At 51.9% G+C, this 14,574-nt stretch overlaps 1 pseudogene; it reads right to left on the bottom strand.

Annotated features, from left to right (window-relative positions):
• Window positions 1–366: 366 nt before the first annotated feature.
• Window positions 367–485, bottom strand: LOC118612981 (annotated as a pseudogene).
• Window positions 486–14,574: the final 14,089 nt, after the last annotated feature.

Genomic DNA, 14,574 nt, shown 5'->3' with positions numbered 1-14,574 from the left:
TGGTCGAGTAATGTTCCATTGCATACATGTACCATGTCTTCTTTATCTGGTCATCTTTCGATGGACACTTCCATAGGTTGCTTCCATATCTTGGCTATTGTAAATGATGCTACAGTGAACACAGGGATATGTATATCTTTTTGAATTTTTAAAAACAGAACTACCATATGACCCAGCAATCCCACTTCTGGGTATTTATTTGAAGAGATACAAAACACTAATTTGAAAAGATATGATCAATTATTGATCAGTTTTCTCTTGGAAATTTCTTTTTTAAAAAAATATTTTTAAGCAAGGCAACCCTTGGTGGACCTCGCAGATTGCAAGGAACTTGTCAGCTTCCAATCCCTTATTTTTTATTTTTTATGCCTACAGCACCTGGTCTTCCTAGGTGGTCTCCCACCCAAGTACTAACCAGGTCCGACTCTGCGTAGCTTCCGAGAGCAGATGGGATCGGGCTTGTTCAGGGCGGCGTGGCCGTAGACTGGCAATTTCTTTTGTTGAGTTATGCTAAAAGAGGTTTCGAGTATGTATTTTAGTACTCTTCTCCACCCTCGATGAACTAGACGTTGCCTCTGGTCAGTTTTTAAAGTAAAAACAAAATCCCCCGTATGTGTCGGGTTGGTGGGGGGACATCGGGGAAGGGGCAACGGCCCGGTCTCGCCGTGCAAAAGGCAGGCGAGTCCTGTGGAAGGCTTGCGCATGGCGTGAGCGATTCAGGTGCTTTCATTCCAGACAACTTATTTCCCATCCATTTGAAACATGACCCATCCTTGGATCTTCCGAAGATAATTGGGTGGCTGGAATGTCAAGCCCCAGACCGGAAGCCAGGTCGGCCTCTGGAGCCCTCCCCTTCACCGGTTTAGCTGAGGAGTTTCCTCAGCTTCCAACCATTTGGGTTCAACCTGTGTTTCACTGCAGCTCGGGCTCGTCACCCACAGAGGCCAAACGTAAAACTTGAAAAAACAGGCATACGTTCCTTTCTCTACAGCTCTCGTTGTAGGTGGAATGTGCCTCAAGGAAGTTTTGGACTTTTGTATCAAATCTTGGGCACGACTAGGACTAAAAAGGAGGCTGAGGGGGACTGTGGTGACCAGGCCGGTGGGCTGCGGACAGCCTCTCCCTCCAACGCGTGTCCGTAGTAGGGTTCGCCCTCTCCAGACTGGCCCCTCTGGTCAGGCATACCTTTCCGTCAAAATCATCCTACTCAGCGTAGGACTCTTTATCGAGCTCTTACAGGGCATAAGGCGTTGTGGAGAGACAGACAGCAGTGAATGTGAGTCGGGGGACCCTGGAGGCTGCTGGCCTTGGTCTTAATCTTGCTTCACCAGCCGTGTGACTGTGGGCAGGGTGGTCGCTGTATTCACTAAACTTCAGTTTCATCATCAGTAAAATGTGAAGAATAAAAATATCTACCTCCCAGGATGAACTGAATGTGCGCCCGTAACACACTAAGCACAGTATCTGCTACTGGGAAAGTCTTCGGTAACTGTTACGGATGTCGTCATCCTTTCTGATGAGGGAGAGGCCTTGTGCGAGCTAACAGAGTGGAAGGGTTCTCTGCGGATCCAAAGTCAGGAGTGATCAGTTCTGACCAGGGAGTGGGAATGGCCTCCCAGAGGAGGGGCCGTGTGAGCCGCCCTGAAGGACAAGTGGCAGTTTGATAGCCGGAAGCTGTAAAAGGGCATTATGGTCCATTGGGTCAGCAGTGCAGTCTCTACATGACCTCATCCAGGGCGATGTGATTGCTCAGACTTTTAGAAAATAAAGAGCTTCCAGCTCGTAATGCGAGTATCTGCGGTAGAAGCGCCATTAAGCTGCTGCCTGTTCGTGGGCTTCCTGTGGGACCCGAGCGGATGTCTCAGACCAGCGGCTCCTCAACGGGACAAGCCACATGGACCTGTTGCATAAACCCAGGGCTTTCAGGTTATTTTTATCTTGCTTCTGTGACCCGTCTGTGTTCCGTTATTAATACCCAGCGAGCTGGGCGAGGCCGGCTTAATGATGTGGCCTTTTGCATTTACGCATCTTCGTGGCCGGGAGAGTGAGTTCCTCTCCACCCCGCATTTTTCTCTTACTTCTGGAAAAGTGTTCTTCACTGTGACAGGGAGTAGCTGTCACTTTGGAGCTTGGTTCCGTAGTACACTTGCTGTGGATAGTCAACGGGGACTAATGGCCAGTGAGCTTGGCACTAGGTACTTCAAAGGCTTTTTCTCATTTAGCCCTCAGAACCGTCCTCTGAAGAGGCACCGTTTTCCCATTTCGAGGGTGAGACTCGAGGCAGCGAGGTTACCTGGCCAACGTCGGCCAGCCTGAGTGCGAGGCGCTCTGCTTGGTGACTGTCTGGTGGCTCTTCTCATCCCTGGACCACACATGTCTAAGACATCCAGGACTGGGGAGGGCAGCCGTGTGGGGGTGGCAGAGCCCTGAAGGCCGAGCCCATGCCTTCCTCCTCTTACTTTAGATCTCCCTCAGGCTCGGGTCCTTGGCCACTGAGAGTCTCCTCACAGATGCTGCCAAGATTTCCATTTCTGTTCTTCAAAGTCACGTAGAGAAAGCTTAGTTCTCTCCGTTACGACAGGCTTTCACGTATCCGAGGAAAGCTTAATTATAAATACCCTTTTCCTCGTCACTTACCACTGTCCTTCCTCTCCTTTGTCTACCTTTTTTTAAAGATGAAACTTTCCATTTATAAGCCTTGGCATTAAAGGATGACAGAGATATAGAAAAGGAAGTGACCATGTGACTATCCCTGGGAATCTGATTGGCTCTCGAAGGTTAAGGTGGACCTCTTTCATTCGTGGATGGTTTTCTCAGAGACAGACTAGTGACACCTGCTGCTGCCATTTTCACTTTTACGTCACTTAAAAAAACAAACAAACAACAACAACTCTATAACCTGCTTCTCTTACTGTCTCGTCTGTGATTTCTGGCATGAACGAAACTCGCGACAACTCCTAATGATGAATGAATAAATTGAACTCGCATCAGTGCGAGCAATTACTCCACAATCTCTGGTCAACTGTCTTGCCCCTACCAAGTTCCCGTATTTATAGAGACTCTTCCTCAACTCTTTTCATAAACAAGGACGTTTCCCTTAGCTTAAATACTCTTTTCTCATTAAGAAGCCAACACCGCAATGACACGTCCCCCTTTCTTCTCTCGCTTTGACTGGTGGCGGGATTAATTGGGCCACGATCGGTGTCCTAAAAGACAGCGGGTTGGGGATGGCAGGTGGAAGGAGGAAGGCATGACTCTTAATTAGCCAAGGTTCCAAACAGAAGCCTTTTAATCACATTAAAATGCACAGGCCCGCGGGCCGTGAGACAGTCCCCGCCGTGAATCCAGGACAGCCCATTACCTCAGCATCGTCAGTGCCTGCTAATGAACGAATATATGCATTTCAAGTCGGGGAGAGAAGAGTTCTTCCTTGTTTATAAATATTAAAAGGAAAACTCCCCCTGTGAGGGGATATCCATGACAGCTCCTCTCACATGGGAGGTGTTTGGGGAGGGAGGGCAGGCTGTCTCCCCGGACAGCTCGTCCCAGGCTGTGAAACAAGCCTATGGCAAATATGCGGACCCACGCAATTAAGAACAGGTGACTAAAAGCCGGGGTGAGCCAGAGACTTGGCTTCTCAGTCGGTCGGTGAGCGAGGCGTTTACAGAAGTCACATTAGCTTTTCAGGACACTTCAGGATCCTTTGCCACGGGAAGTAAGTCGGGGGCCTTTCTTTGGTCCTTGTGAACACGAAGAAGACACTTGAAGCCTGAAGGGTGACCGGCCCCCGTGGGAGGAGGGGCCACAAACCGGGGAGCCCTAGAATTCAGGGCAGAAAGGAAATGCAACGTAAGAAAGTGGATTCCGTGGATCGAGAGTCACCTGGACAAGAGCAGTGGAAGAAGGTGGCGGGGAACACGGAACACGCGGGGGTGGGGACGGGGACGTGGCGGAAAGGACGGCCGGGCGCGGAGTCCTTCGTCGACGCGGAGGGCTCGTGCGGAGCTGGGCGACCAGCCAGTCCAACCCCCCGCAGTTTAGAAAACTGGAAACCGAGGCCCAGAGGGAAGGAAGGAACGACTCACCTAACCTCAGAGGGCTAGTTAGTCGGCACATCTTGTTTACTCACCTATTAACCTACCTACTACCTATCTACCTACTTAGCTGGTCAGGGACCACCTCCTTCCATAAAATATTCGAGTCCCTTCACAGTTCTTTTGACTCTCGGTCCGGACGATTCTCCAAGATGTCTTGCTGCCTTCTTCCCTTCGAATAAGAATGCATGTGAGGAAATTAATAGTACCGCATACAACACACAGCTGTGTAATCTGGAAGTGTCCGTCCGTGGTGTCGAAAATAGTTCAGTCCGAAGGCAGAGAATCCATAAGGTTCATCCCAATCGACGGCAGTACCAACAGGAGCACTGCAGTGGAGTTTCCCTTGACTTCAGAAAGCTTGACAGGTTGAAAAAGAGACTCACCAGGAAACCCCTGAAAAGACCCAGGCCCTGAAGTTTGGTGTTAGTGGCTTCGAAAGGAGGGTAAGCAGAAAAGAGTTCTTTTGAGTGCAATTTGAAAAATTCCGGGCGTTCGAAGTCCAATCAAGAATCCTTATGATTTTAAAAAGCTTTATGCAGACTTTACGAGGGTAAATTCGGAAACGATTCGCAAAGGGCCCCATTCCTGTGCCTGTGCCAGCGTGTGCGGGGCAAGGGCGAGCCATGGGCTGGTCCAGGAGTGGACATCCACCTCACAGATTTCTGCCCTTAGCTCAGTCGGACTCAGGAGAGAATGGGGATGATTTCGAAGGGAATACTTCTTATTGGGGTATCATTGAGAAGAAAGAGCATCCTGAAAATCCCACAGCGGAGTGTTAGATGTCCATTCAGTTCAGTTCAATGTGGACTCAATACTTCCTACGAGCCCGTTGGGGGATTAGGATCTAATGAAGCAAAGCAGAGTAAGGCACGGCCCTTTATCAGCCCGGCCTTCTAGGGAGACGCGTGAGCAAGTAACTTCACTCCGGGGTAAGGCAGCCGTGGGTGTGCCAGGGGACCAAGGAGCTCGGAACGGCACTGGCCTCACCTGTGGAGTAGGGGGAGGCTCTTGGAGAAGGAGGCATTTGAGAACAAGCTGGGTGGGCGAAGAGGCGGGTGGAGGGGGACGGGAAGGTAGGGAGGGGAACGGGCCCCGTTCTTTAGAACCAAAAGGTGGCGAAGGTGCGCAGCGTGGACCGCTCACGCTGCTGCCGCCCCGTGTGTAGACTGTTTCCTGCTAGAGGAAAACCTGCTTCGCCGCTCTTCCCAGTGAAGGTCTAGGCTCATCTGAGTTAGATGAACCGAACATCTCTGTGAGGCGATGGCAGGAAGAGGTAACAAAACAGCGCGTTCGGGAGCCACCGTTCACAGTCCCGAGTTGCTGCTGCTTCTGCACCTCGACGCTGGGAGATTTGGCCGCCGATAACCCCCAGGAGACAGGAACGGCGCGCACGCCCGTCACCTGTCTGGATAAGGAATTGCAGTTAATAGAAACCCAAACACGGTGATTTATCACCAACTCTCCTCGTTTGCTGACAGCATCTTTTCCTTTTTAACATTCATAACCAGGTAGCGAAGCCGGAAGTCGGTGGGCAGAAGCTGCAGGAAACCGTGTTCATTGTCCCGCGGGCGCTAACAGGTGCTCTTCCCGCTGACCGCTTGGCTTCTGCAAGGTGAGGTGGAGCCGAGCGGCGCGACCGGAGAAGGTTGGAGAAGGTCGGGCTGGAGGAGAAACTGCCCTGAGCTCTGGTTTAACTTGCCTGGTTGGTGACTGTCCTTGGGGTGAGGGCTTCGCAGTTGACCGTGCTCAGAATCTTCGTTCCCTGGGGAAGGGATGGGAGGAAAGGGATTTGTTTGCGGCGTTAGCAGCTCTAGCCTTTTTCTAGCCCAGGGACAAGGTGGGCGTTCGGAACGTCATGCGCCTTCTCCTCCTCCTCCTCCTCCTCCAGCTGTAGCTCCTGTCTTTTTCTTTTTTCTTCCTCCCAGGCCTCTCCGTATCCAGAGACGAGGCTGATTAGGGACCGTTTGGGGGGTGGGGGTGGGGCTGCTGGTGATGGATATTTCTGAGAACTACAGAAAAATCCTGGGACTACGCCAGCTCAGTGGAGTTCAGGACTTGACTCACTGGGAGTTTTTCTAACGTCGTTCAGGTCCGGGCAAGTCAAGTCATCCTCTCGGAGGGCAGGATCGCTGCGCGAGCTAGATCTGGGGAACTGTCACTGAGATGTGGCTGCCACGGACACTGTGAAGGTCTTGTCATGTCTGTGCCAACGTCGGATAAGCGGCAGAGACGTTTCGTAGTTAGCCGCTTATCAAAATGGCGCATGCATATCTCTCTGATTAAGGGGAACTCATGCTTTTTGGAGTAAGCCAATGGAATAAAACCTTCGAAGCCCCGCGATAAGTGGGCTGGTCCCAGGAGGAAGTGTGGGTGACTGAGAAGCCAAGGGGCTTGTGGGGGGGGGGGCGGAGACTGCTGGGCGGGAAAGTAATGACTCAGGACCCCGCTCCTGCCCCAGACTCTCCCGGTCTGGTCCCTCAGGCTTACGGAGCTCACTGCCAGTGGAGACAGACCGAGAGCTTCTCAGACTGACTTCCTGCCACGGGTCGGAAGGAGAGGGGTGTGCCAGGGTCTGCGTAAGAAAGCGCAGCCTTGGAGTGTGTGTGTGCGCATGTGTGGACCAGCAGTGTGGTGTCGGGGTCAGAGTTGACCTCCACTTTCCTCCCTCTGGTCCTTTTCATCAGGAGGTGGAGTGCGTTTTCCGCCTTTAAAGTTTTACCAACAGAAAGTGGCAGAGGCGACGCCCTGTGAGTGCTGAGGCCGGGCTCGGACAGGCTCCGGCCTCTCCTCCCGCCTCTCCCGGAGCTCAGCCGCCTGCGCTGGGGAAGCCCGAGGAACGCCACGGCCAGGCCCGCCGGACGGAAACGCAGGCCCCGAGGGACCCCGCGGCCAGCCGGCCAGCCGTCGACCAGGCCGCTTTCGACTTCCCGTCGCCCGAGTGCCCCGCCTGACTCCACAGGAAGCAGAGGAAATGCTCAGTCCCCCCGCAGGATCACGGGGATTGATAGGTCGTTTTCAGCCACCGCGTTTTGGGGTGCTTTGTTGCACGATCAGAGGTGGCCAACACACACTTCGGAAGGAATGATTCCCCCGGTGTGCGCCTGTGGGCAGGAGACGGGGGCAGATACTGGGCGCAGCACCCGTGGAGGGCAGTAGGCCGGCTGGCGGGGGGAAGGCGCCCCCCCCCCGCCCCCGCACCGGGCGAACAAGTGGTGGCAGGCGGTCCTCGTTCCGTCTGCACGGGTGGCACACCTGAGACACGTCCGCGAAGGTCTGGTGAGACTCTGCTGGGCGTGTACGTGAGATGTGGCGATTCCACAACAGTGAGCAGGAACGAAGCAGGGGACCCCCCCCCCACACACACACACACAGAATTTGTTAATAACCCGTAAGCCTGGTACTGGCTGGGTCCTCTTTTCCTAGTAATCGGGATAAGATTGGGTCAAACTTCTGATTCCACAGCTTATGAAAGACCAAAAGGCTCCCCAGTATTACCATGAATTTCCAGGGGAATTATTTTCTCCTCATGAGCCCGTTTACAGGTCCCTTTTGGACTGTGTCTGTTTCACACAATACCAACCTAAACACAAAATGTAAATCTCTTAATTGCTACAGTTTCTACTCATGAAAGCATTATTATTTTTTTTTTTTTTTTTTGCGAGCTGTAGGTTTAATAAGGAATTTCGGGGTGTAAAAAGAGAATTTTAAATGGTGGCAGTATAAACTTCAGCTTGAACCTGAGACTGTGCTCATTCTCAGAACGTTTTCGGTGCCCCCCCCCCCCCCCCCCCCCCGCTGGAGACCGGTCACGGCGACACCGCCCTGCGGCCTGCGGGTGCCTCGCCCCTTCTCACGACTCCTCTCTCCCTTCCGTCCCCCGGAAGCGGAACGACTCCTCTCACCTTCGGCAGAGCCGCTCTCTGCCGACGACGACGCTCAGCGTCTCACCCTCCGTCCTCGGCTGCTTATCAGCGTGTTTATTCACTCAGCAAGGACAGTCGTTCCCCACGGAGCAGTTATGATGCCGGTTGTGATAGTAATGCTATTTCACCCTCCCACTTTACGCCCTACTAAAATCGCTGCAGTCTCCTGCAGAGGTGCCCAGTGTCTGCCTGTCTGTCTGTCTGTCTCTCTCTCTCTCTGAGTATTGAGAGGAAAGTTGAACACCGTAAACCTGGGCCAGACCGGGCTCCGTGCCTCGCCTCTTCCTTCTTCCTCTTCAAGGTGGAGCTGATGCCCCATTAGGCACTCGTTAAAGTGTCACTCTCTTTGTGACTCTTCTGCACTGCCTGGGTGAGGAGGGAAGAGTTCCGGAACCTCTTGTCTGAATTTCCCGGGACAGGGTCTCTCCCATCCTGCACCACCAGCTTCCTTCCCCTAGACTTGGGGACAGGCGGGGCAGAGCAGCCTGGCAGGCGGGGGGTGTGGGGGGTAGCTCCTAGGAGCAGATTTAGCAACTTCTTGGCTTGACATGAAGACTCGCCCGCCAGTGTGGTGGTTAGGCCAGATTTTCCCCCGATAGACCGGATACGCACACCTCTGGGGTGTACCTGTCCGGAGGTGTGGTTACCTCTCTGTAGGCAGAGTGGGCTGAATCTGCAGCCCGGTTTTCCAGGACACCTTGTTCAAGCCAAATACAAACAGTTTTGCTTTAGGGGAGCTGTGGAGTGGGCTGGTAAACACTTTTTTTGTGTGAAGCGTAAACACTTCCGAGGGGTAAGTGCTGCTATATCTTAACCAACCAGAGCCGTTTCCCCCTTCCCCCACCCCCACTTACTCCTCAGAACTTCTAGAGAAGTCTGCTCTCTGTCCTGGATGCAACTACTTCCTTGGAGGAGGCCTACATCTCCCTTAATTCTTCCCATTTATTAAACTGAATATGAGGCCCATTGGGAACCCGGAGACTGTCAGATTATCTCTGATCCCTGAAAGTCAGACTGTGATAAGCTCGAGCCTCTGTCCACAGCTTGCGCCTGACTCGTCACCAGCTCAAGGCTATTTGTCCTGCTGATCTTCTTTTGGGAGGCCCTAACGCTTGGGAAATTCCTGACAAAAAATGATCTGTGCTCAGAACTTACAAGATTTTTTTTTTTTTCCTAAGTGACATGTCAGAGATGGTGAGTGGTCTCTTTTATTTAGAAATTCACTCATTCATTCATTTTAATTTTTTTTTTTTTTGACATGACTCTAAGGAAGTCAAATAGGAACGAGGCATAGAATCCCTTGTGAAAAACGTTTACGATTCAGAGGGAGGGACGAAGCGCCCATACCTGCCTGGGGTGGCGGGGTCAGAAATGAGAGCTCTAACAATCGGAGCTGTAAGGGTTATTTATGGCGCAGTCCCTGCGGAATTAAGTTCTCTTATACATTGGCAAGTGGCTTTCCTTTCCCCTCCAACTTCTCTGAAGTTGTGACCTGCAGTGTTGCTTCAGCCCCAGGCAGTTCCTTGCCGGTGACAATGATATTTTAGGCCCCTCAATATGTCCAAGGACTCCCACTAGACTCGAATTGCCGACTGACTTTTACCATCTGTTTTCTCGTCCATGTCTCTTTCCCTGAAGAATTCTCAAGTGGCTCCAAAACTTACCTTTCGACATCCATCATGGTACCCCCTATGTATTTCTTTCTAGAATTATCATTTGCAGATATTTTCCCAGTCATTATAGGTCAAGACTGTTGTTCTGTAAACATGAGTCGAATGGTAGAGGTAAAAGGTGGGATAGATAAGCCGCAGAATGCACTCAGTCCGAGGTCGCCTGGCTGCACTCTTGCTGGTGGGGACATTTGCAGCATGATCGAGGAACACTTAGTGGCCGAGAGTCCAGGCATCAGGTTGCTCTGCTAGCTGTCATGGGCAGGCACTCAGGGTCATGGAAAAGAGAGCTATATACTTTAATGGATTTTTTTTTTCCTGAAAATATTTCAAAGGAAACAGCAGTATAACAAGTTAACACTACAAGGGAGGGGAGATGATGTTAAAAATAAATATACAAGCATAGGGTAGTGACCTGAAATAAATAAAACGCTTATTACAGGGAACTGTTATTTTTGGCTCTGACGATCAGGAAAGGCTTCCTGAGGGATGTAGCCTTTGACATGGCATTATCTTCTTGGCAGTGAATAATGGGACTATTCACCATGTGGTCCAGGGCTTAGCTCCAGGTGGGTTGCAATGTGATTGATGAGCAGAAGTATGGTCCATCCCATCTTATGGAGCTGCATTTGTTCCTAATAAAATGTTATGGGCTTAACATTTTAGAAGCATCGTGATGGGTGCTTTCAGGAAACAAGCTTGGCTGTGGCTTTTCTGTCTTTGTTTGCTTGAAAGATAGGAACTATCTTTTATTCATCTGTATATTCTTAGAGCCTTGCACGGTTCCTGACAAATGGCTCAATAATGACGATTCAGCTGATTGGCTGAAGGAATGAACGACTCCATCACTCAATCTAGTCAAACTCTCCTGGCTTCTGACCAGCCCCCTGTCTTCATTCAAGCATTTATATGTCAAGTTCACAGTGTCTATACTCACTTTATGGTGCATGTGCTTGTGTAGTTCGGCACTGAAGGGCATGGTATGTTAGGATCGTGTTCTGCTTTATTTAACAAATGATAAAGTGGATAAATGGGTATGTTAAAGAACATTCACGATTTCTTTTAATATACCAGGATGGTGGTTTAATGATGTTAATGGAGTAATGCCTATCTGATGACCTTGGAATTATCTGAGAAATTTTTTCCATATGATTCTGATACACAGCCAAGTTTGAGAACCACTGCCTTAATCTTCAGAATAAGATTAAAATCTCAAAAACCCTAGCTATTGGCAATTTTCCAGAAGTAGATCATATAGTAGAGGCTGCCTGAGAGTCCGCCCAGGTAGCCTTTGGATGGGAAGCCCTGGTCTCCCTAATGCAGGCATTCACCTAGGGCGTCTGGAACCTTCCACCAACAATGTATTTATTGTGTGTTTTCAGTCTTTTTTCACTGAAAGCAAAATCGGTACCCATTTAGCTTGAGATTTTGAGACAGTTCATATTTCAAAGAATTTTCCATGTTATTCTCTTGAGTAGAAATAGGCTACTAGTATCCATACTTTTGAGATGAAGTTCCATGCTCACGGAAATGATAAAACCTGCCCGGTGACCTAGAGCTGGTGAGGGGAACTCAAGGTCACGTCTGTCTCCCTGGACCTTGCTGCCCCTCCTCGGCGACTGTTGACTAAGGGCTCACAGTGGGTGGTGGAGCTCTGGATAGATCCCTCTGGCCCTCGCAACAACTCTGCAAGGAAAACAGTCTCAGGAGTCCTCTGCTTCTTGACTGGAGTGTTTTAAACGCAATGCTCTCCGGGACGTTGCTGCCACCCAAGTGCCGCTGCCCACTCTGGCAGAGACAACTGGGTGTTCGCCCAATGCCGCTGCCTTCGCCTCTGGGATGTACCGCTCCACTGCATTTCCCAGCATCCCTTGCAGTTAGGTGTGACCATGTGACTGAGTTGTGGCCAGTAGGATGTGGGCAAAACGACTGACCATTTCACTTCTGAGCATAGCCCAGTAAGAAGCCCCGGAGCGATCCTTTGGGTCCTTCCTCTTTTCCCATCTGCCAACAGCGGACAAAAAAAAAAGCCCTGAAGATTCAGACGAAGTCCCAACTGGTTGCGTGAATCCTTGTCGGACAGTCCTGTGGGGAGAAATGAGCTGTTACCTGAGTTAAGAGACGGAGTTTTTTGGGGGATTCGTGAGGTGGGGAGCCTGCCCTGAGTAAGCCGCCCTGCCTCTGATCCACAGCCTCTGACCTGCGAGCTTCCGACCTGGGACCAGTGGGGGAGGGGAGGGTCTTTGAAAGGAGCCACCTGCCGGGAGGGCCACACTACCTGAGGGAGAAGCACAGGCTTGGCGGTGGAAGACGTGAGCTCGAACGCGCACTCTCTGCCTGACCCTGGGACCTGAACTAATCGCTTATGCTGCCGGAGGGGCCTCCTCTGGGAAATGGGAATAACGCAAGATAACGGACGTAAAAGGATCTGGCGGTGGTGCTCGAGAAACCGAAAGACTCTTCAGAAATGCGGCACGAGTGAGGCAGGCGTCGAAGGAAGTATCAAGGGGGAGCAGTTCGCAGCTTCACATAGCGAGTCCGGAGGCCAAGGGGGGCACCGTCGCTGCGCCGAGCGGCGGGCATCCTGTGTTACAGCTCTGTGGCGCGTGCTTCGGGCGCATCACCGCGTCTGACCCTACGGCAACTCCCTGGCAAAGGTAGCATTGTTCCCATGTTGGAGGCGAGGAGATGGAGGCTCATCTAGATCAAGTTTGCTGCTGGATACTTTTTTGAGATTTCTTCCTGCTGCTTTCTTGTTTTGGGATAATGATAGAACGTGAGCTCCGCGAGGAGAGGTCCGCCACCCCTCCTCTACCTCCACGCTCTGTGCACTGTGCTGACTTGGCACAGTGCCGGAACCCGAGTGGATGCTCAGTGCATATGTTTTGATTGAATGACTGATTAATCTCTCAGAAGAATGAATGAGTGATGCGTTCCTCTGCTTTTGCCCTCACACCTTCCTCCTCTCATCCACAGGTAGGATGGCCCAGCCTGCCTGTTCAGTCTTCCGGATTCCTTTGCCTCTGGAGTTGTTCGATGATGGCTTTTCGCTTCAGAGCCAAAAAAGAAGTTGGCGGATATTCAGAAGAAATCCCTCACCCAGGTCGGTGCTTTGATTTAAAGTAGAGCTGGCTTCGGGAGATGGATGGTGGGGTGGTAGCGATCCCGTCGTGCTCCCCGACAGGGTCTCTGATGGGCCGGCACGTCGGTGCCATTGGTTGGGACATTCGGTGCCAGGCAGGGTGCCCAGATCATCCCAGATTTCCTTGCATCCTGGGAACCTCTCTGGTCCCCGATAACCCAGGGAGGGGGTCTCTCTCCACCGCCATGGCTGAGGAGCTGCAGTGAGGAGGTGGTGTGGAGGAGATGGAGTCTCCCACCCTCGAGTGGACCGTGAGGGCTCGGACGTTAGGCACTCAGGCTGCCTGAGAGGGACTGAAGGACAGCGGCCTTTCCCCGTGTTCTCTGAACGCTCAAGCCTTCTGAGTCGTTTGAACGTGGCTGTGGAGGGGCAGCCACCCCCTGACCTTCTCCCCTCGCACCCCCAATATTTCAGAGAATACGCTTCTTACTTGCTAGTCAAAATCCAGAGGCAGGTTCTATTTGACTGGGAAGAAGAGGGCGATGGGTTGTTTTTTGTATCAAGGGGGCGAACAAGTTCCTACCAGTCGCAAACCCTTGCCCAAAGGCTTAGAGCTAAGTAATGGTAGAATCCAACTTACATTCAGAGCTATCTTGCCCAAAGGTCGGTTTTCTTTCCATTCTACGGTGCCTTGGGAGGCACAGTGGCCCCAAACACTGAATGAAAAGGAAAACAACCATTCGTCTACTCGAATGGACTTTTGGACAAGCTCTGATTCACCATGACCCTCTCTCTCTATCCCAGGCACCAGTGCTCCTCCCCACCAAGTCTGCATCTCTCAGGCCGACATTCAGGACTCCTGGGGCTAACCTTAACCTGCCTTTGAGAGCTTCCAGCCCATGGCTCTTTCCGTGTACCCCATGCTTACGCCGAGCCGGGGCGGGGCTTCTCCTGCTCTCTTTCCAGCATCCTTCACGTCCTCACGAAGTCCTGCTAGATCCTTCCTTTCCGACCTCTGTACCTAGATATGCTGTGTGCACAGCAAGTGCTATAGCAACTCACTCTGCTCGCTGGAGGGTTTCTCGAAGGCAGGACACAGGCCGTGCGTTTTCATTTATAACCTCCAAGATAACCTAGCACAGCACTCTGCGCACCGTGGGCACGCTATTAGAATCTGTTGAAATGCAGTACAGGGCATTAAAGAAGAAAGGAGGCCTTTAGGTTTTTCCCTGGAGTGTGACTTGAAATTGGGACAAAGCCGATGACAGAAATAGAAGTGAGGAAAAAGCCGATGACGGAAATCGAGGTGGGAGAGCGAGGCCAGCAGCCCGTTTTAGTCTCCGACTGCCCCTGGGAGTCTCAGAAGGTCAGAGGCTGACCTCTGACCTCCATCCAGGTGTCACGACGCAGCTGGCTGTGGTGGAGAGCCCACTCCGAGGCTTTGCTTCCAGCCCGCGGTTAACGGGGGGAGGCAGACAGCTAGAGAGCACCGGGGATCCGAGCGCCTGGCCGCTGAGGTCGTGGAGTGCTGGGGGTGTCCACGGCAGGAGACAGGAGTCTGCTCCTCTCCTGGGCGAGGGGAGGGGAGGGGAGGGGAATGGTGGGCGCAGAGGGAAGGCAGCAGCTCTCGGCCTGCGCATGAGCTCGCGCCGGGCCCTCCCTCACCACACACGTCTTCATGCTGCATTTTCCAACCTAAACAAAAAGTCTGGAGGAAAAATGGTTTTGTGGCTAGCTGTGTTTTCGGTGCCGTGGAACGTTTGCTGGCGTGGTGGTCCATCGCCAGACTTTTTTTTTTTTTA

The sequence above is a fragment of the Rousettus aegyptiacus genome, unplaced genomic scaffold, assembly GCF_014176215.1.
Source record: "Rousettus aegyptiacus isolate mRouAeg1 unplaced genomic scaffold, mRouAeg1.p scaffold_m13_p_17, whole genome shotgun sequence".
NCBI lineage: Eukaryota > Metazoa > Chordata > Mammalia > Chiroptera > Pteropodidae > Rousettus > Rousettus aegyptiacus.
This window is presented reverse-complemented; position numbering and strand designations above follow the sequence as displayed.